We start from the raw sequence: 24,768 nt of genomic DNA on the forward strand, positions 1-24,768 counted from the left end.
ACCATATGCTCACTTCCGATAGATGTAAACCCTTCGGGTTGAGACATGTAAATCTCTTCCTTAATATCCCCATTAAGAAAGGCTGTCTTAACATCCATCTTTCATATCTCATAGTCATACCATGTAGCAATGGCTAGCAAAATCCTTATGGACTTGAACATTGCAACTGGAGAAAAGGTTTCCTCAAAGTCAACTCCTTGTCTTTGAGTATATCCTTTTGCCACCAATCGCGCCTTGAAGGTCAATACCTTCCCATCCGCCCCAAGTTTCCTCTTGTAAATCCATTTACACCCTATGGGAACAATTCTCTCAGGTGGATCCACGAGATTCCACACTTGGTTCGAATGCATGGAATTCATCTCAGATTCCATCGCTTCAAGCCACTTGAAATAATCGGCATCAGATAACGCTTCCTTGAAGGTCCTTGGATCACATCCATGAATAGGCTCATCATGGCCCTCTTCAAGAAGCAGACCATACCTCATAGGTGGTCTCGAGACTCTCTCGGATCTTCTAGGAGCTTGTATGTCCTCTCTTGGCTCTTCGGGTGTGGGTTCTATAATTGTGGGTGTCTCTCGAACCTCTTCGAGTTCTATCATCTCCCCTTTTCTATCCAATAGAAATTCTTTTTCCAAAAAGGTTGCATTCCTAGAAACAAACACCTTTGTTTCTTGGGGATGATAGAAGTAATATCCAACATAATTCTTTGGATATCCCACAAAGTAACATAAAATGGATGGACTATCCAATTTGTCTCTCACTATCTGCTTCACATAAGCAAGGCACCCCCATATTCTAAGATAAGAATATTTGGGTGGCTTACCCATCCATATCTCATATGGAGTCTTGTCAACTGCCTTTGAATGGACATTGTTCAACAATAGTGCCGCTGTCTCAAGCTTATATCCCCAAAAGGATGGCGGCAACTCCGTGAACCCCATCATAGACTGAACCATGTCCATCAAAGTCCGGTTACGACGCTCCGAAACACCATTCAACTGTGGTGTAGCGGGTGGAGTTCATTGCGAGAGAATCACGTTCTCCCTAAGATACTCTTGGAACTCGGCACTCAAGTACTCACCACCTCGATCCGATTGAAGTGTCTTGATGCTTCGTCCCAATTGCTTCTCTACTTCACTGCTGAATTCTTGAACCTTTCAAAGGCTTCAGACTTGTATTTCATCAAATACACATACCCATACTTCGAAAAGTCATCGGTGAAGGTGATGAAGTAGGCATGTCCGTGCTTAGTGGTGATGCTAAGCGGACCGCACACATCGGTATGGATCAAATCCAATAACCCTTTGGCTCGCTCCACATGGCCCTTAAAGGGAATCTTGGTCATCTTTTCTTTAGACAGGATTCACAAGTCGTGAGAGCATTAATATCAGACATATCAAACATGCCCACTGCCACTAGCTTGTTCATCCTTCTTAGGGAAATATGTCCTAATCGAGCATGCCATAATTGTGCCGAATTTAGAGTATCTTGTTTGCGCTTGTTTGTTGTTATAGCTTGGACATTGTTAAGTGGAATATTTTTCAATTTTAAGGTGTAGAGATCGTTTTCAAGTTCTCCAGTACCAATTAAACATTCATTCTTGTAAATATTGCAAACAACTTTGCTAAATAAACAAGAAAATCCATCTTTATCTAACATAGAAATGGAAATAATGTTCTTCACCAAATCTGGTACAAACAAAACATCTCTCAAAAATAACATAAAATCATTGTTCAAATACAAGCAAACATCTCCTACGGCCTTGGTAGCAACCCTTGCTCCATTGCCCATCCTCAAGAAGGTCTCACCTTCCCTGAGCCTTGTACTTCTTCCCATCGCCTGCAAATCATTACAGAGATGTGAGCCACATCCGGTATCCAATACCCAAGAAGTAGAGTTAATTGAAATGTTTACTTCAATATAGAACATACCGTTTCCAGAACACTTCTGGGTCAGATATTCCCTGCAATTACGGCTCCAATGTCCAGGCTTCTTGCAGTGATGACAGATGTCAACAGTCTTGTCAGCCTTCACTGGTGTGGCTGCCACAACGGGACCCGGAGTCTGCTTCTTCAAGGGCACGTTCTTCTTGGGACGTTGGAAAGAACGCTTCTTTCCCTTCCCAAGTGGACCATTCTTCGTACCAGATGAAGATTCCACAAAAAGAACCGGTTTCTCTTTCTTGATGGTGGACTCAAAGGTCACAAGCATGTTCACCAACTCCTCAAGGGTCGGCTCCATCTTGTTCACGTTGAAGTTCACCACAAAAGGATCAAATGAGCTAGGCAGCGATAACAGCAACACGTCGGTGGTCAACTCCGAAGGCAATATCAAATCCATGCCAACGAGCTTGTCCACGAGCCCAATCATCTTTAGGCCTTGCTCATGGACCGAGGCCCCATCTTGCATGCGCAATGTGATCAGCTCCTTGACGGTAGCATGCCTAAGAGGACGTGTTTGCTCTCCAAAGAGCTACTTGAGGTGCAAATGAATGTCAGCAGCTCTCTTTGCATCCTCAAAACGCCTCTGCAACTCATTATTCATAGAAGCATACATATAACACCTGGCCTTCAAGTCATGGTCACACCAATCCTTGTAGGTCTGCAATTCCTCAGGAGTGCAGCTAGTCGGAGCCTCAGCAGGGGGCGACTCAGTCAGTGTATATGCAATCTTTTCCGAGTTCAAGACGATTTTCAGATTTCTTAGCCAAGTGATGTAATTAGGTCCGGTTAATACGTGTTTTTCGAGTATGGCAGAAAGCGGATTGCGAATTGAAGACATTGTCAAATTTTGTATTGAAAAGTAAAACAGATAAATGTTAATGACTATTTTAAAATATTTAGTAAGATATAAAGTATGGAATTTTACTTTATAAATTTTCGCTCCCACTGTTTTGACATTTTCACTACCCTCTAGTGAAAACGGGAAACTCCTTTCCTCAGTAGGTACGTAAGGTCCAATTAGCGAATTATGATCCCGAATAATATCAGCCAATCATAATCCCTAAAAGGTAGTTTCCAATTGCATCACAATGCAACCCTCTACGTAAACTTTTGTCTCACGTTTGATTAGGACCCAATAATATGACGTCGTTCATCTTCACGTGTCAAGCCTTACCCACCGATGTTGAACCTTAATGGACGGTCGCCATGAGTTCCCCCAATAATATGAGCCAAAATCATGGGAGTTCCACGTAGTTCACATCACCATGTCAATGGATGTCACAGCTTTCCGGCACCCAGGGCCCCCCCAATAATATGAGCCAAGCCCCGAGTACGGGTAGCGTTCATCATGCACCCATTATCGATGGAAGACATGGAAATTATAAACAAATTTATAATTCCCCTTTTCGGGCTTGATATTAATTTTGAATCTTATTCAAAATGAGGGTTTTTTAATTTTGAAAGGTCTCATCATTAATTTTATTTAAAAGCTCGCCATGTTTGATCGTATGTTTGCCGGATTCATGCAACTTTGTTATTATCATAATAATAACGCACATACTCATTATTTATAACATATCATGCATATATTATAAACAGTAAACAAAACAAGGATAATCAATCACCCCAATACTAATGGCCCTTGTGAGCTAAACACGGGCCTAGGTCCAATCCTAGGGCAATGTAAGGGATGCAAATGCAACTATTACATTAGCTTCCAATATTTACATGTCTTCGATCTTCACAATCATCATGGCCACCATCTTCAAATCTTAATCATCCACTATACTAATATTTACAAATAAATATCCATGGAAAATAGGGATATATTTCATGGGAGTGGGAACGGGCCATAAACCAAGCCCACTTTAAATTTGATAATTATTACAATCATTCAACACAAAATATCCTAGCATACACCTAGCAAATTGGGCTTGGGCCTTTGATCATCCTTCATGCATAATATCACATATCATACACCATCAATTAATTATCACAATAATTAATTGATCCAATATTATATATCTTGAACCAATCACTAACCGCCACAATTATAAACTAAATTAACAAAGTATACAAACACCTTTGTCTACTTTCCAATTAATTTATTTATAACCGAATTTCTTGTAAATCACAATTTAATATAAATAATTAAAGTCCAACTTCAATTATTTATTTTATGAGAAAATATTTGCAACTTTTGTAATTTTAAAATTAAGGGCCAAAAAAACTCATTTTTCACCAAAAACATTTTGGCCCGTTTAAAATTCACAAATATGTTAGCCATCCAATGGCCCAACAACTCAAGGCCCATGACACTTTGATATTTCAAAACACCTTTTGAAAACCCTAGTCGTCATCAGCGTCGCCGGATTCCGGCCAACAACCAAAAAAAAAAATTTTTTTTTATTAGAATATAGGGGCTGTTTGGGCAGCCCCTCGGGCTGCCCTTGCTGCCCGAAATGTGCCCCAAAAATGGCCTTGATTTTGTTGCAAAATTACTTCTCATGCGGTTAGAAATTGATCTCAATATAATATTATGTATATGTTACAAAAACTAGTACCCTTAGCTCATAATACCACTTGAAAGGGATTGATTTTAGGTGCCCGAAAGCGCAACGGAAGTTCAAAAATTAATTTTCAACAAGAAAATTTCGGCCACCTATGTACTAGTGTTGTAGCATATACAAAAACACAACTATGACATTCATAGGGTGTAAAGAAATCATACCTATCAACCTCTTGAGGTAGATGATGGCTCCAACTAAGGTGTAAACACCTTAGCTCTTGTATGGCGAGAACTTCTACAAGCTTCCAAAGAGCACTCCTTGCTCTAAAATAAAGCCCACCACCAGCTAGGTAGATCCCCTCATATTTTGCACTAGAAAAATATGAGGATTTTTCTTTTGAGAAGTGAAAGAATTCCTCTACAAAAATGAAGAAAAATGGAGAGAAAATTTGATGTAAATTTCGGCCAAGTGAGTTGTATGGGAGAGAGGATTGAGTTATCTGTGACGCCTCGACCCGTTTACAATAAAAATAGCAGCGAAATTTAAAATTTTCTATCAAATGGAAGGAGTTTCAAAATAAGTCACCATAAAATGTTTAAAAGTAAATAAATGATCATTCAAATGATATAACAAAATACAAAATATCATTCCTATGATCATGATCCAAAAATACTTGCAAAATAACATCTTCCTTCCAACTTCGTATGCATATGACTCCGGGCCACAATCAACGTCCTGGTCCGTCGTTCTTATCTGCATCACATGAAATAACTGAAATGAGTATAAAACTCAGCAAGTGGAACTCTTACATAGCAATGATACATAGTATAATCTGTAAAACATGGCTTTGAAAACATAAAATACCATCAACTCTGAAACATGTATATCGTAGCAATAGCATAACAATGAGATGGTATTTCTCTTTACTATGGTGGATTGATATCAATAGTAACTCTGTCTGTGGTGCTCTTATCCCATCGATATAAATCGACAACTCTGAGGGATATAAGCCTATGGTCGTTGATCAACTAATTGCATGCAATCTCTGACTATGTATCTATCAATCCATAAAACATTTAAACTCTTTCTTTGGGACATTTCATCAAACACTTTGATATTCTTTCTCTTTTGTATTCCCTTCTCAAAGTTGAGACATCAATTGCCTCCACAATATACAACAAAGGTATCAATACATAATAGTGAATCAAATGAAGGGAATAACACAATAAAACCTTTGAAACACAATACATATATAATCATGTGAGCACAAGAATGAAATTCCACTTACAAACCACAAGAACACCTTGAATCTATAATCTTGGTACAAAACCTACAACAATAAACCATGTATTGAACCATCAACAACTCAATAATCATAAACCCATATCAATTAATCCATAAAATCAACACATCACCAAACCCATGATTTCTCCCAACTCCGAAACCAAGAATAAACTAAACCAAAAGCTTACCTTAGCTTTCTTGATCCCAAAATAACCTTGCTCTCACTCCAATAATCCAACAAAAGGCTAGAATCAAGAGAACAAAAGAAAGAAAACGGAACCCTAGCTCACCCCTTGAGAGAAGAATAGAGAATGAGGGAAGAAATGAGAGAAAATAGAGCAACTCTTGTATATAAGCACTTAAAACTCCAAAAACACGCTTTTTTAAAAAATCGCTGGCCGCTCGGGCGGACATTTTTTTTCCGCGCGGGCGCGGAACTCTCGGCCAAAATACCAAATTTTCGAACAAGGCCCGCCTGGGCGCGCACTCTGCGCACTGCCACTCCAAAGATTGCTTCTGAAACGCCTCTTCCTTTCATAATTTGGAAAAGTGGTAAACTAAAAAGTTGTAGCTCTATGTCTTATCTTGAATCCCTCAAAATGTCAGATCAATTGGACGTCTGAGTGAAAAGTTATGCCCATTCTCCCAACATGTGTCACTGGAGGAACGTCGAAACACACGAAACACTTCGGGACACTTTTGGCTTACCTTCCACAATGATTTGAACAAAACTCAAAATAAGAAAGTTACACCTCTATGTCTTATCTTCCTAATATAAAAGGCCTCACCTCATTTGGATCAATATACAGTTTATCATGAATTTAATCGTAGCGCCGCTACAAAAGCACTACACATCATCTATAACCAACCATACTATAAATCATAAATCGAAACTCTTAACATCCAAACTATACCTAAACTTGACCAAGTAGTCAATAAACTTATGAAAACTTAAACCGTACCGTACACCAGGCTTGGCTATTACAATCTCCCCTCCTTAGAGGAATTTCATCCTCGAAATTGACGTCACTGCACGAACAACTCAGGATACTTCTCTCTCATCTCATCCTCTGGTTCCCACGTGGCCTCTTCGATCAAATGGTTCCTCCAAAGAACTTTAACGATGCCGATATCTTTGTTCCTCAAAACTTTAACTTTGCGGTCCAGTATCTGAACCGAAATCTCTTGGTACGTCAAATTCGGCGTCAAGTCCAATGGCTCGTGGCGAAGAACATGGGAAGGATTCGCAATATACTTCCTGAGCATCGATACGTGAAAAACATTATGGACTCTATCAAGATCTGACGGTAGGGCTAACCTGTAGGCTCGATCACCAACTCTGTCCAAAATCTCAAAGGGGCCAATAAATCTTGGACTCAACTTGCCCTTCTTGCCAAACCGCATCACACCCTTGAGAAGTGCTATCTTCAAAAACACGTAATTGCCAACCTCAAACTGCAAAGGTCTACGACGTACGTCCGCATAGCTCTTCTGTCTCGACTGCGCTGTCTTCATCCTCTCTCTAATAACAGCAACTACATCAGCAGTCTGTTGGACCAACTCTGGACACAACATCTTCCTCTCACCAATCTCATCCCAATACAAGGGAGATCTACACTTCCTGCCATAAAGTGCTTCGTACGGTGCCATCCCAATCGTCGCCTGGTAACTGTTATTGTACGTGAACTCCACAAGAGGCAATTTAGAATCCCAGCTACCAGAATAATCAATAGTGCAAGCTCTAAGCATATCCTCTAGAATCTGAATAACTCTCTCTGATTGACCGTCGCTCTGAGGGTGATATGCTGTACTGAAAGCTAACCGTGAACCCATAGCTCTGTGCAAACTCTTTTAAAACTCTGAGGTAAATCAAGGGTCACGATCAGACACAATCGACACAGGGACACCGTGAAGTCTAACAATCTCTGCTATATAATCCTCGGCATACTGGTTCATGGAATACGTCGTCTTGACTGGGAGAAAATGCGCTGACTTGGTCAATAGATCGACAATAACCCAAATAGAGTTAAAACCTTTCTGCGTTTTGGGAAGACCAGTCACGAAGTCCATCGTAATATGCTCCCATTTCCACTGAGGAATCGGCAAAGATAGCAATGTCCCAGCAGGTCTCTGGTGCTCAATCTTCACCTGCTGACAAGTTAGACACTGAGAAATAAACATGGCAATGTCTTTCTTCATACCTGGCCACCAGTAGAGTCTACGAAGATCCTGATACATCTTGGTGCTGCCTGGATGTATCGAATATGGTGCGGTATGTGCCTATGTCAAGACGTCTCGCCGAATATCATCACCAGTAGGAACACAAATACGACCTCTGAATGTCATCAAACCGTCTCCATTCACTCCAAACTCTGAATTACCTCTCTCCTCAGCCCTGGCTCTCAACTCTGACAACTGAACATCAACAGCCTGCTCTCTACGGATCATGTCTGTCAAAGTAGCCCGAATGACCAACGCTGAAAAGCGAGCAATGGTCCCCGAAACCACCAAAGCTATCTCCTCTCGCTGCAAGTCTAACAACAACGGCTGCTGAATCATCGAACTCAAAGAAGAACTCGATTTATGGCTCAAAGCATCTGCTACAACATTCGCTTTCCCTGGGTGGTAACTAATCGTCACATCATAATCTTTGACAAGCTCTAACCACCTCCTCTGCCGCATATTGAGCTCTTTCTGAGAGAACAAATACTTCAAACTCTTGTGGTCCGTGAAAATTTCACATTTTTCGCCATACAAATAATGTCTCCAAATTTTCAAGGCGAAAACCACAGCTGCCAGCTCCAAATCGTGCGTAGGATAATTCTTTTCTTAATCCTTCAACTGGCGAGAAGCATAGGCTATGACTTTCCCACGCTGCATCAACACTGCTCCAAGACCCTTCTTCGACGCATCGGTATACACAACAAAATCCTCTGAACCACTGGGCAAAGCAAGAACAGGAGTTGTCGTCAACTTGTCCTTCAACTCTTGGAATGCACTCTGGCAATCATTGGACAACTCGAACTTCACAGTCTTCCTCGTCAGATTGGTTAACGGCAGAGCAATCTTAGAAGAATTTGAGATGAAACGACGATAATAACCTGCCAACCCAAGAAAACTGCGTACCTCTGATATAGTGGTAGGGATAGGCCACTTCTGAATCGCCTCAATCTTTGCTGGATCAACAGCTATGCCATCCTTCGAAACAACATGGCCTAGAAAAGAAATCTGCTCCAACCAAAACTCACACTTCTTCAACTTAGCATACAACCTCTTCTCTCTCAACAACTGAAGAACAACTCTGAGATGCTCTGCATGAAGCTCTCTGGTTTTGGAATAGATCAAGATATCGTCGATGAAGACAATGACGAAGCTATCCAAATACGGCTTGAACACACGGTTCATCAGATCCATGAAAACTGAAGGAGCATTGGTCAGACCAAAAGACATCACAAGAAACTCATAGTGACCATACCTGGTCCGGAACGCTATCTTAGGGATATCAGATTCCCTAACCTTCAACTGATTGTAGCCAGACCGAAGATCAATCTTCGAAAATACAGTAGCACCTTGCAGCTGATCAAACAAATCATCTATCCGTGGCAACGGATACTTGTTCTTGATAGTCACTTTGTTGAGCTCCCTATAGTCGATACACAGCCGCAACGACCCATCTTTCTTCTTGACAAAAAGAACCGGAGCTCCCCAAGGCAAAGAACTCGGTCGAATAAAACCCTTGTCTAAAAGATCCTGCAACTGCGTCTTCAACTCCTTCATCTCGGTAGGAGCCATCCTATACGGAGCCTTAGAAATAGGAACCGTACCTGGAGCTAGATCAATCACAAACTCAACATCCCTGTCCGGCGGCAAACCCGGCATATCATCTGCAAACACATCAGCAAACTCTCTCACAACATCGATATCATCTATATTCAACTAAATCATTCTATCCACATCCACAATCGAAGCCAGAAACACATCACAACCTCTACACAGCAACTTCTCAGCCTCAAGACAAGAAATAAAAGGAAGGACCGGCGAAGTACCTGCACTGGCGAGCGTACCTTCCCTATTGCCATCATCTGCAAAAGTCACCGTCTTAGCAACGCAATCAATCACTGCACGATAGGTTGATAGCGAATCCATGCCAAGTATAACATCAAATGCAACCATCGGGATGACAATCAAATCAGCAAAAACCAAACGCCCATCAATTTGAACAGAGCACGCATACACAATCGATGTCGGGCACAACACATCCCCCGAAGGCAAAACAACATTGAACTGGAGGGGAAGAACAGAAGGAACTATACCCAAAGATCTCAAAAAATATTCAGACATAAAAGAATGAGTAGCACCTGTATCAATCAAAGTCGTAGCTACTCTGCCTGAAATTAAAATAGTACTAGAGATCACAGAAGAATCATGGTTTATACCTTCCTCGGTCATCGTAAAGATGCGACCCTGCACCTTATCGTTGCTCGCTCCCCATGGACAATCTTTAGCAATGTGGCCAGCCGTGGCACAACGATAACACATATGAGTGCCAAATCTGCACTCTCCTCGATGATGTCTGCTGCATTTAGGACACAGCGGCTTCTCAGGATCAACTGGAACTAGCGGTGGTCTAGGACTCGATTCCATCTTGCCCTTCCCTTTGAAACGATCCTTGCCTCTTTGATTCGAGCCCTGGCCTCTCTGAGCAACAGCTTGATGCCTCTCCTGCCTCTCTCTGGCGATATCCTTCTCGTCTTGTTCGGCCAACAACGCCTTAGACACAATCTCTTTGAAAGTCACAGCCTTGGACATGTTGATATCTCTCCTGATCTCAGCTCTAAGGCCTCGAATGAAATGAGCACCTTTATCTTTGTCATTTGAAGCAATATACGGAGCAAATAAACAACCCTCCTCGAACTTGAGAATGTACTCATCAACGTTCATGCCTCCCTGTCGAAGCTCCAGAAACTCAGTCACCTTCCTAGCTCGAAGTGCGTCGGGAAAGTACTTGTCATAGAACAGGTCTGTGAACTCTTGCTACTTCAAAGCTGAAACATCGACACCAACCTTAGTGGCATTCCACCAGATACGTGCAGCCTTTATCAACATGAATACTGCACAGCTGATCCTGTCTTTATCCTCATACTGAAGATGGTCGAAGATTGCTTCAAGCGCCTTGACCCACTCGACAGCCACTAACGGATCAGTGCTACCTACGAATTCCGGTGGATCCATTCTCTTAAAAGCAGAAAAGACGGCATCAGTGCCAACTGCCAGAGCTACTTGGCCTCTCACTTGGCCTCTACCCTGTCCTGTTCCTTGCAATCGAAGCAGCTGCTGAATCTGCTCGCTATGGACTTTGGCCTGCTCTTTAAGCAACTTGCCGAACTCGTCGACAACTCTCGAGGAAGAACTATCCTCACCCTCTGACGCCTTACGTTTAAGAGGCATACTCTACAATGTGCTCGCAAAAGACTTATCAATAAATAACAATGAATAGATGCAAAAGAAAACATACCCGGACAGTTGAAAGTAGACGAAGTCATATGCATTGGTCCGAAGAACGGTGCTCTGATACCACTAAATGTGACACCTCGACCCGTTTACAATAAAAATAGCAGCGAAATTTAAAATTTTCTATCAAATGGAAGGAGTTTCAAAATACATCACCATAAAATGTTTAAAAGTAAATAAATGATCATTCAAATGATATAACAAAATACAAAATATCATTCCTATGATCATGATCCAAAAATACTTGCAAAATAACATCTTCCTTCCAACTTCGTATGCATATGACTCCGGGCCACAATCAACGTCCTGGTCCGTCGTTCTTATCTGCATCACATGAAATAACTGAAATGAGTATAAAACTCAGCAAGTGGAACTCTTACATAGCAATGATACATAGTATAATCTGTAAAACATGGCTTTGAAAACATAAAATACCATCAACTCTGAAACATGTATATCGTAGCAATAGCATAACAATGAGATGGTATTTCTCTTTACTATGGTGGATTGATATCAATAGTAACTCTGTCTGTGGTGCTCTTATCCCATCGATATAAATCGACAACTCTGAGGGATATAAGCCTATGGTCGTTGATCAACTAATTGCATGCAATCTCTGACTATGTATCTATCAATCCATAAAACATTTAAACTCTTTCTTTGGGACATTTCATCAAACACTTTGATATTCTTTCTCTTTTGTATTCCCTTCTCAAAGTTGAGACATCAATTGCCTCCACAATATACAACAAAGGTATCAATACATAATAGTGAATCAAATGAAGGGAATAACACAATAAAACCTTTGAAACACAATACATATATAATCATGTGAGCACAAGAATGAAATTCCACTTACAAACCACAAGAACACCTTGAATCTATAATCTTGGTACAAAACCTACAACAATAAACCATGTATTGAACCATCAACAACTCAATAATCATAAACCCATATCAATTAATCCATAAAATCAACACATCACCAAACCCATGATTTCTCCCAACTCCGAAACCAAGAATAAACTAAACCAAAAGCTTACCTTAGCTTTCTTGATCCCAAAATAACCTTGCTCTCACTCCAATAATCCAACAAAAGGCTAGAATCAAGAGAACAAAAGAAAGAAAATGGAACCCTAGCTCACCCCTTGAGAGAAGAATCGAGAATGAGGGAAGAAATGAGAGAAAATAGAGCAACTCTTGTATATAAGCACTTAAAACTCCAAAAACACGCTTTTTAAAAAAATCGATGGCCGCTCGGTCGGACATTTTTTTTCCGCGCGGGCGCGGATTTCTCGGCCAAAATACCAAATTTTCGAACAAGGCCCGCCCAGGCGCACAAACATTCCCGCCCGGGCGCGCACTCTACGCACTGCCACTCCAAAAATCGCTTCTGAAACGCCTCTTCCTTTCATAATTTTGAAAAGTAGTAAACTACAAAGTTTTAGCTCTATGTCTTATCTTGAATCCCTCAAAATGTCAGATCAATTGGACGTCTGAGTAAAAGGTTATGCCCATTCTCCCAACATGTGTCACTGGAGGAACGTCGAAACACACGAAACACTTCGGGGCACTTTTGGCTTACATTCCACAATGATTTGAACAAAACTCAAAATAAGAAAGTTACACCTCTATGTCTTATCTTTCTAATGAAAAATGCCTCACCTCATTTGGATCAATATACAATTTATCATGAATTTAATCGTAACGCCGCTACAAAAGCAATACACATCATCTATAACCAACCATACTATAAATCATAAATCGAAACTCTTAACATCCAAACTATACCTAAACTTGACCAAGTAGTCAATAAACTTATGAAAACTTAAACCGTACCGTACACCAGGCTTGGCTATTACATTATCTAGTTTGTGGGAAAAGTAGAAACACCTTTTTGCATGCCATGCAATTTTTTTAATCAAAAAGTATTCCACAACTCTTCACCTCCCAAGCATGCAAAATCTAGTAGGCTTGTAACATTAACAAAGGGCCCATGGAGTTTTTAATTTAATTGTCTCAAATATATTTGAGCCCAATTAAACTTTACTTGATTTTACTCAAGCCCACTAGTTAAATAATTATTTCCAATTGGGCTCTACAAGGCCCAATATTATTTAATTAATTCAACACTTGAATTAATTTAATTATTTAGACTCTACTAGGCCCACTAGTGTTTAATTAATTCAACACTTGAAATAATTTAATTTAGTCCATAATAATGTTTATGAAAATCACAATTTTCAAATACATTATTCACTTGGCCTACTTTTAATTTAGGAACACATTCATAAATTAAAAGTTACATTTCTCTCATAGAAGTCATCCTTCTATTTTTCCTTACGCTTATAAACTCATTTATAAGCCGTTCAACACATTGAACTATTTTAACTTCTCAACGAGATCTAGAAAGTTTGCACTTGTGTGGCCCTCAATGGTTCATTGATACAACTAGCCGTGGGTTTATATCTCCATGTGATTCTGACTAAACATGTCCTTATATGAGCATACCCCAATTGCTCCATTCTTACTTATCAACTCCTTGATAACAAGAACGTCAGAACTCAAGTTTGATAGTACCCAACCAATCATGTTAAACGCCTAGCAGCATCGCTTACATGATTCCCTAGGTATCAAATGATAGTGCCTGCAAGAACCATTCAATTATGGTTAGCGTACAGTACGGTTCCTTCAACTCATATATCCCGACCGATTCGACAACCATTGGTTTATCGAGAGTTGTCAATGAATCGATACTATGTGTCATGTCGTAGTTGCATCGATGGTGTAATCTATGAAACCCCTTTCATAATTACCACCATACTCTTATCGGAGATTTCAACCTACATACACATGAGAACACATAGGATATCCATACCCGAAGGTAAGCGGTGAATCCCCTACTACAATGCATCGACTCCTATATGTTTCGACAGAACACCCAACCTTGCCACCTGATGACCCCATGAGAGTCGGTAAACAAGTCAAAGTGTAATTCTAGCACATAGAGTCTCAATGTTGTCCCGGGTCATAAGGACTAATGGTGTACAACCATAAACTAGGACTTTTCCACTCGATAAATGAGAACCACTTGGAAAGTCCTTTATGGAGGATTGTTCAGTGCACTCTACCAAGAGCACCTATTTGAATGCTCGGACATCACAATGTACCCTACCAATGAAACATGGTACTCACATCGCAGATACTAGTCTCGAACTCGAGTGGCCTATATCCTTCTTAGTGGCGGCTGAATCTACTAGGAACCGTTTAGAATATACAGTATTACAAATATGAGTTTCATGATACTCATCATATGAGCATCTCATATTCTTTCTACTATTTGTATATTCAAGGGATTTATCTATGCAACTAGCATGGGTATATAGATAAAGAAGTGTCAAAATAATAATTTCAAATATTATTAAAATAAAGACTGTTCATACATAGAGTTTAAACATGAACCATCGGCCAACACTTGGCTCGACGGGCACCTACTCTAACAGTGTACCCATTCATTTACTTCTTTCAAGCCATGCTTATCTTTCTACTTAAAGCATCGACCACTACATTAGCTTTACCTGATTAATAAAAAATGGAACAATCGTAATCTTCCAAAAATTCAATCCATCTTCTTTGCCTCATGTTCAGCTCTTTTTGAGTAAATAAATACTTCAAGCTTTTGTGGTCTGTATAAATATCAAAAGTGGAACCGTACAAGTAGTGTCTCAATTTTGCTAATGCAAACACTTCCTAATTCCAGATCATGAGTGGGATAATTCAACTCGTGATTCTTTAATTTTCTAGATGCATATGCAATAACTTTATCGTTTTGCATTAATACACATCCAAAGCATTCTTTTGAGGCATCTGTGTAAATCACAAATCCTTCTGTCCCTTCTGGTAAAGCTAATACAGGTGCACTAGTAAGCATTTCTTTTAATTTGCAGAAACTTTTCTCACACTCATCATTCCACAAGAAAGGGTTGTCTTTGCGAGTTAGCTTTGTCAGGGGAACAGAAATTTTCGCAAAATCTTTAATGAATCTTCGGTAGTATCCTGCTAGGCCGAGAAAACTTCTAATTTCTGTGATGTTTATTGGTTGTTTCCAGCGAGATATGGCTTCTATTTGCAGGATATACTTCCAGTCCTTTCTTAGAGATAATGTGGCCAAGAAATGACACTTTGTCTAACCAAAATTCACACTTACTGAATTCGACATAAAATTGATGTTCTTTCAAAGTTTTGAGAATCAGTCGTAGATATTGAGCATGTTCCTCATGACTTTTTGAAAATATCAAAATGTCGTCTGTAACGACCCAAGGCTATCCCGATCTTGGGCCCTGCTCTATGGGCCTTGGCCCATCTATGGAACTCTTCTTTCACGGGCTTTCCATAGGCGTCGTACGGGTTACTCATAGAACTCCTCCTGCCCATGAACTGGAGTCTGTGCCTTCCCAGGATCAAACCTAAGACCACATGGATATATAGGTACTTAGAACAATCCTGGTACCAATTGAGCTATGAATATGACAACGAATTTGTCCAAGAATGGTTGAAATATTCGATGCATCATATCCATGAAAGCTGCAGGAGCGTTGGTTAATCTGAATGGATTACCAAAAACTCATAGTGTCCATAACGGGTATTAAAAGCCGTTTTGGAGATGTCATCCTCTTTAATTCTCAATTGGTAATATCCTTGTCGCAAATCAAGTTTTGAATATACTTGAGACCCTTGTAAGACATCAAATAATTCTTCGATATGCTGTAGAGGATACTTGCTTTTTATTGTAACATTCTTAAGTTCTCGATAATCAATGCACATCCTTAGAGTTCCATCTTTCTTTTTGACAAATAATATAGGAGCGCCCCATGGAGATGTACTAGGCCGGACGTATTTCTTGTCCATGAGCCCTTGTAATTGGAGTTTTAATTCTTTTAACTATGAAGGTGCCATTCGGTATGGAGTTTTTGATCTGGGTTTTGCTCCAGGTATTAGATCAATGGAAAACTCTTCGTCTCTCTGAGGAGGTAAAGTATTGATTTCTTAAGGAAAACCTATGGAAATTCTTGTACAACTAAGATTTCAGAGATCTTGAGTTGATCCTTTGGCTTATTTATCAAATAAGCTAGAAATCCTTGTCCGTTGTCTTTTAGTATAGCCTTAGCTTCTGCTGTTGATACTATTCCCAGGGTATGGTTAGCTTTGGAATTGATTGGATGACAAGTTTGAAGATAAACTTCTTTTGTGTAGCAATTGAGCTGGGCTTGGTGTCTAAATAACTAGTCCATTCCAAGAAAAATATCATAGTTCTTGATAGGTAACTCAATCAAATCTGCTAGATATTCTTTTTCTTTGAATTTTTTGGGACAGTTTTTGTAAATGATGTCAGTAATCATCAGGTGAGCAAATTACGAAGCTATATGGTAGCTGCTCAAATAACAGTGGTAATTTATGTACAAAAACTTTTGAGATAAAAGAATGAGTAGCTCCTGGATCAAATAAAGTTTTTGCAGAACTGGATAATATGGTAACAGTACCTTCTACGACTACAGTGGGGTCAACTTCCTCCTCTTTGTTTCCTAAGAGGGCATAGGCTCGAGCAGGTATCTTTGGCTTTGTTGTGGGTTGAGTCATCTACGTTTTTTTTGGACAATATTGAATACGGTGTTGTTCACTTCCACAAATAAGACATTTCCCACCTTTTCTCCAGCACTTTTCTTCTCCATGATTTGGTAATCCACAATATCCACACTTTTTATTGTTGTTTCTTGGAACTTTTCCTTTGACAACTTCTCCTTGCCTGACTTGTTGTGTTCTTTTTTCAAATTTTCTTTTCCAATTGTTATCCTTAAAAAGGTTGGGCTTCCTAATTTTTTTGTTCTTCCTCTTTTTTAAGAAGTACCTTGATGTCTTCTTCTACTCGTAGAGCTTGATTGATAGCAGAAACATAACTTGACTCTTCTGTGGACAATGTTGCCCAACGAATATCTAGATTTAATCCTTGAACAAATTTTTTTCTTTTTCTTACCTCATCCTCCATGTAGTGTGGTGCATAATGTATAAGACGGTGGAATTCTTCCTCATATTGAGCTACGGTCATGTCACCTTGGACTAATCCATAAATTCACGTTCTCGGGTATTTAATATAACTTGAGTTATATATTTACCTTCGAATTCTTGCAGAAAATTGTCCCACGTTTTTGGTGTGTGATTCTTTGTCCACTTATGTTCCACCGTACGCCACCAGTTATGAACTGCTTCTTCAAATAAGTAAGTGAAAAATTCACCTTTTGTTCTTCAGAATAATTAAGAATAGATTATATTTTGTTGATTTTGCTTAGCCAAGATTCTGCTTGATACGCATCTGGTTTGCCTTCAAACTTTGGCGGTTTGAATCTCAAAAATCTCTCAAGAGCTCGATCATTTGCCTCAATGTGATGTAATTGAGCTTGATCATGAGGTCGTGGTGGATTTTGCTGACAAAACTGCACAAAATGATGCATTATTTCAAACATATTTTGTACGTTTTGTTCTTGGGGGGGATTGTGTTGAGGCTTCTGGAATTTCCACCAGTTGCCGAGTTGTGGTCATCTTGAGAGGGAATTCTTTGTCTGATTCTAGCTTGAGTACTATTTTGTGAAGACGTCATTCTAAACACATCAATATAAAATATGAAATATCTTGAAGTATATTTATATATATATATATATATGTATATATATATATGTGAAATATCTTGCACTATATTTATATCATAAATGTACATAGTTATGTCAGATGGTAAACAGTCAGTTTTATTTATAAACAGGACATGTTTCAAATATTTACAATACACAAGCATAATACAAACAGAATTAGCAAACTGGGTCATCATGCCTACAAAAAGTGATGACCTTGATAATCATCATACCTACAAAAGATGATGATTAATAATACTAGTTATATAATAGTGTCAAATAGTCATTGTCTTCATTCGTCGTCTGAGAGATCTATAAAAGTTGTGTGGCTCGAGCCTTCATTTGTGCTTGTGGTTTTTATGGTAACATTTTGATCCGTATTTGGCAGTTATGTATATGGTTCAACTGGGTCTAGTTCATAACTAAGCTCATTAACATTTTCACTTTCGGGTATGATAGTCATTGGAACAAGTTCATCTACTCCAAATACAAAGTTTTCCCCCGTGAAGTCAGGAAGAAATTCAACTTCGGGTGACTGCAACAGATAATCTTCTATCATAAAGGGTTTTTGATCTAGTGTTGTGTTCATGACTCCAGGATATTCTACAAAAGGGGTTGGTACATACTGTGAAATATTTTTAGTCAAGCTACTACCTCCGGTTGCAAATGTGTTAGTGATGGGAGGAACTGTGGTCTGATTAGCTTGATTTGTGTAAGATGGACCGATAACACCAGGTTCCATTCCGTGGATAGATTGATAAACAAGTTCACGCCCATGCATGATTAAGTGGTCAATGTGGATTGAAGGGTGTGATACTCCTTTCAGGAAACTAATCAAACCTCGGTCATAGAATTCATGCATGTCTAGTAAGTATATAAGAGTGCGGTCTCATTCATACAGTACATGACCCACTTCTCCCTGATATGCTAGATTATCAGCCCTCATCCGTTCTTCAATAAATCCATGAAAAGTTTCAGTTGTTCCAAAGGTTTCAAAATGCTCCCGATACATATTCACTAGGCATTTCAAATCCGAGTTTTCTGTGCTTAATTTTGTTATTTCTTCCTCCATTTGTTTGATGATTATAGTTTGTTTATTTCTTGATGTCCCACTAGACTCCGTCATCCTGAAAGGAAAACATAAAGATTAACGTATGACATTGTAATAAACCTTAGGCTCCTGTCTCTAGACTCTAAGAAACCTGAGCTCTGATACCACCCCTGTGACGCCCGGTTTAGGAATTCATAATTATTCCCTTACTAAGTGCCACATTTTCTACAATATTTATTTATTGAACTGTTATCTTTATTTTTACCATTATCATTAAAAATATTGTAGATAAATATTTAAATATTTTCTACTATCATTAAAAGATTATACACAAATATTTACATTCTTATTTCAAATATGTACAATTATTTTACAGCGGATGTTTAACATTTATTTATAAACAGATCATCACGACTTTCAAATGCTCTTATTTCAGCTTTAGTTATTTTCCTCCTGTTCCAATTCTGGGGTACCTGTGTTTGGAAATTACAATAGACGAAGAGAAACAGAAGGTTAAGTCTTTGAGGACTTAGTGAGTTTAAATTAATATATATCTTTTAAATAAGTTAAAATAACGCTTCATCATAATTATGCATGAAGTAATAAGCATAACAAATTATAAGTTATGAATGCTATGAAATGTTAAAATTACTACGAATAGTAGATAAATGCAATTATTTCATAAATTAACATTGGTGGCTCTAATTGAGCACTTATAAGATCATTTTACGAGCCGGGTTAACCATTCTCTAGACCAAAATATTTGGTGCGCGTTGTTCAGATGAACCATATACCCGAGCTTTTGACCCGTTGTTCATTGGACTCACTTTCTAGGCCGAAGCCACGTTGTCCAGTGGACTCAATTTCCGGACCGAAATCCGTTGTCCATGACTCCATTCATTAATGATATATCAATCCATTCATAAATATGCAAGAAAATATATCAGTAATCGAAATGAATTGTAGATGATATTTGAATATTAAATAAATGCTATTTCAATTTCCAGGCCAAATGCCAAAGGCTTTAATAGAAGAATGAATAATAATTTCCTCACTTGATAACTTAAAGTTTAGGCTTGATTAGTAATTCGAGTTGTTGGAGCAAGTCCTAAAAATATATTAGAAATGATATTCATATGTTAGAGTTTTAAATAAATAGTTGATTATTTCAAGATTACTTTTTTGTTCAAAATTTAACAGGTTGATTTTACTTAAGTTCGCAAAATTCATATTAATTAGAGAATATCTCTAAACATTACGAAATTAGCCAAAAGGTCGGAAACATCACCGGGAAGGTTCGGCTGCCGGAAAACGCCGATACGGCGGCACATGAGGTACATGCGTCGAAGGTGCCGATGCGTGACTGGCCATCCGGCGGCCACGTGCTGCCAGGTTTTTTCCAGGTTATGTAACTTTGCAAGATCTTTAATTCTTATGTTAAAAGTATTTTCAAATTCCTCGCCAATCAATACCTGATTTAAATATTGTCCTATGGAGAACTAAGGTACTCCGGCATTCCGAAAATGTTAGTTTCGACAATATTTTGGACGACGGACGGTATGTACCTTATCTGTGCAACAAAAGGTACAAATTTTATGTTCAAGTCAATCTCTAGTTTGGTGTGTAGCTATAAGAAATATGATCATAGATTACCTTGCTTGAAACGGAATTCCGTTGCCGTTTCTCGGAATTTCTTTATTTGATTTTCTTGTTTTTGATCGATCCTCTTACGTCACCTCCAGTGCTATATTGCTTTACGATATGATGTGAATAGTTGGTGATTTATTGGAATTTTTCGGAAAGGTTTATAGATTTTCTTCTATTTTCTTCCTCTTTTCCCTTTCCTTTCTTCTTTCCTTTCCCGTTTCTCTTTCTCTAGGCTGGTTCGTGATTTGCAAAAGGAGAGAGTTCGGATATATATAGCCGTAAATCATGCTTATCCTTATTAATTTTATTATCATTTTTTTTGTAATTTGTTTTTATTTATTTATTTATTATATTATATTATACTAAAACTATGTATTATAAATTATCTTTCATTGAACTTAATAATTATTGTACTTAATTACTTAATATATATGTTGAGCTTAATTATAATATTTTATTATATTTTGGGTATTTTGTTTTGGAATGGGAACCACATAGTACTTGATGAATTTTTAAGTGTATTGTGATGTATTTTAATGTATATCTAGATACTTTGGACAAATAAAATTTTTATCGAAAAATAATGTGGTAAAATAATAAAATTTAGTTATACTAAAATACTTTAAATGCATTTATGCACCTTTGTGTTTAGGGTGTCACAATATTATACCTACTCAACCTTATATTAAATTTGTACTAAGTGTTGGAAGAAGATATCAATCGAATACAGGTCCATTTCAACAGAAAGTCTTGAAGAACATTCTTAAGTACTTGAGAAAAACTAAGAATTTGTTCTTAGAGGAGAGAAATAAAATTGGAAGGCTATATTGATTCTAACTTTCATTCATATGTGGATGATTCAAAATCAACATCTAGATTAGTATTCAAGCTCGATGATGGTGTTGTTTCTTGGAAGAGTTCCAAGAAAAAAAACCACAGCAGATTCAACCATTGAGACCGAATACATAGGAGCATTGGCTGCATCAAAGGAAGGGGTTTGGATTAGGAATTTTGTTAAAGATTTGGGTCACATTCCTCAAACATTTGATCATGTCCCAGTCTACTGCAACAACACTGATGTCGTTGCGCAAGTAAAGGAACCAAAGTCTCATCAACGATCCAAAAATATACTGAGGAAGTTCCACATAATCTGAGAGATTGTGGAAAGATGAAACATATCAGTGTGATACAAGGAATCCAGTCTCTGATCATGGACCCAACCAGACAATCGACAAAAGGGAGATATGTTTGAAGAGGTTTACAAGAAGAACTACCTCTGCTTGAAATCCGAAATATTTGGAGCAAGCGTTAAATACGCAAAGGTAGCAATTCTAAACACCATATGGATGTTTTAATTGATAGGACGCCCAAGGAATTTTTCGAGCGTTGAAACTATTACAATGATAGGATTTGAAGGCATCATGTTTATTTTTGAAATCGCACCACACCCAATTTTTGACATTTTTCACATATCTTATAGATTTCACAAGTGTCTTTAAATAAAGTAAGCGTTTTCTTAGAAGAAAAATTTCATCCACATGCTTTTGAATGACAAAATTAATGACATTTCTTATCTCATTGTCGGGTACGCAACAATGAAAAATTTGATCTGGACAATACTTGAACAAATACATATCATCCCAATAATTTTTTTTACCTCATTTAAAAAATTACTTTTATCTTAAGAATTTCATTGTGGTGACATTTTTCTCGTCACAAGAAAATTTACTATGTTGGCGAACCAAGGTGTAGTATCAATAGAAAATAATTGTTCATCAGAAAAATTATCGTTGATTTGTGTGATTTAACAAGATGATATTGTTACTAGTTTCGATAAGTTATCATCTACTACATTTTCGGTTCTTTGTTATGTTTGATTGAAATGTCGAACTCTTGGAGCAACAAATCCAACACATTAGACGGGGCTTCGCATCTTATTTGGTCAATAAATATCTTAGAGAAAAATGTTCAATAAACACAATTGTCGTTGATCCGATCAAATAAGAATGAAATTTATCTAATGAAAATATTATAGTGAGTGGTTCTTTTTACTTGTAAAATAATTCATTTGAGAATTGTTTAAATTTCTACTTGAATAATATATTACATGAGACTTATCGTTCCTTCTTGGACCCAATACTGCACCGATTGCAAAATCACTTGCATCACACATGATTACAAATGATAAAGACCAATCAGAGGCTGCGTGATAGGAGTTGATGTTAAATGTGTAATGATTTGATCAAAAACATTTTGAAATTCTTGTGTCTGCTCAAATACATTGTCTTTTATTATAAGGTTACAAACGGTTTATATATTAAGCTAAAGTTATTTATACACCTCCTATAAAATCCAACATTTTCTAAAAATGAGCTAATTTCATAAATGATCTTTGGTGCGGATAGATTGGCGTTGATATTAATTTGTGCTTTATCAACATTGATTCTATGAGATGACACAACATATCCCAAATTAGTTCCAGAAGTAAACATATAATAACATTTTTCCCAATTGAAAATAAGAAATTTTTCCACACATCTATTTAAAACTTTTTCCTAATTTCAAGAAAATTATCAAATGTATTTCCAAAAAAAAGGTAAAATCTTCCAAGAAAATTTCCAAAAATTTTCAATAATGTCACTAAAAATGCTTTTAGCATACGTATTTGAAATGTTACTGGGCAATGCATAAACCAAATGACATCGTTCTAAATGAAAAATGTACGTAAAGGAAATGCGAATATGGTTTTTCTCGATCTTCATGTAACGTCCGAAAATCAGTCCACGTAGACCACATGCATGAAAATTATTAAATTGCTAAAATATTTTATTTAAATGATTTTAGATGCATGAGTGATATATTTTGAGTGACTAAATGATTAATTGTGTAATTTTGCTTGGTTTCATAATTTAAAAGATTTTCAGATGAATATCTGTGGTTGGTTGGGGACGGAGGACCAGAGACGATTTAATTGTTAAAGATTTAAAAGCCAAATATTTTAAGAATTATTTCATTTTTAAGTTCAAGTTTAAATTAATTAGTGGGAGTAAAGAATTTTATGTATTTTATAAGGGAGTTATTTTTAAATAAGTAATTTTAAATCTTTTAATTTGAGACCTAATTATTTATAAATCTTAATAGGCCTAATTTATTAATTAAAAACAAAGGTTAATTAATCCCATTAATTAAATATTTTGAAAGCCTTTTATTATTTATTTAAAGAAATAAAAAAAATAAAAATAAAAAAAAGACTCCTAGACCTAAACACAGACACCTACATGCACACACACATTCACGTAAAAGTGGAAGGGAGCAGTGTCCAAACTTGGGTATCTTGGCAAGGAAGTTTTCGATATTTTTCTCCTTCGTTAATCGATTTTATTCCTCGTTTTTCCTTGCAACAACGATAACTTGACTCCATTGCATACCAATGTGGGTTTTTGGTGGGGATTTGACAAGAGAAGTGGTAGAAAAAAATAAAAATAATCCTCCATTCGTCACCGACGTTTCACCGCTACGATATTCGTATTTCGAGCGTTTTAAATGCAAAAGCACGTTTCTAAACCTTCTTTTTGCAGCATTTAAATCATATTATGTGTGTTTAATCATGTTTGCATGAAAAATATGAAATCATCCTTTTATTTTAGTTTTTATGGCTTGTACATATTAAAACTTTGTTTTCATGCATTCAAACTCATTCTTATGATGCACAAATGGGATGTCATGATAGGGCTATGGGAAGGGACGATTTTCAACATGTTTAAGGGTCCATAGTGCATTTTAAAGGGCTATTAGTGATGCAAGAGCTGAACGAAAATTGGTTTTTCAGGAACTAGGGTTTGCGTTTTTGTTCCTAGGAAGAAGAAGTTTGTTAGCTGGTTTAGGGACATGTTCATGGGTCCTAATAGGGCCTTGTCATGGTTTTATATAGGCTGTGCAAGGGCTGGAAAGGGGGGATAAAGGTTGCACGTCGTCGCTTAAGTCTTGTAGGGGCGCGAGTTTAAGGTTGCAACTGCTAGGGCTGTAGGGGCTGGTCCAGTAGATTTCTAAGGGTTCACTCTAGGTCCTAGGATTGGTACTTAGGGTCTGGAAATGATGGTTAAGGGATAGGCTCGATGGATTGAAATTTGGCTTGGGCTAGG

Source organism: Primulina tabacum, chromosome 13 (genome assembly GCF_025594145.1).
Source record: "Primulina tabacum isolate GXHZ01 chromosome 13, ASM2559414v2, whole genome shotgun sequence".
NCBI classification, from domain to species: domain Eukaryota; kingdom Viridiplantae; phylum Streptophyta; class Magnoliopsida; order Lamiales; family Gesneriaceae; genus Primulina; species Primulina tabacum.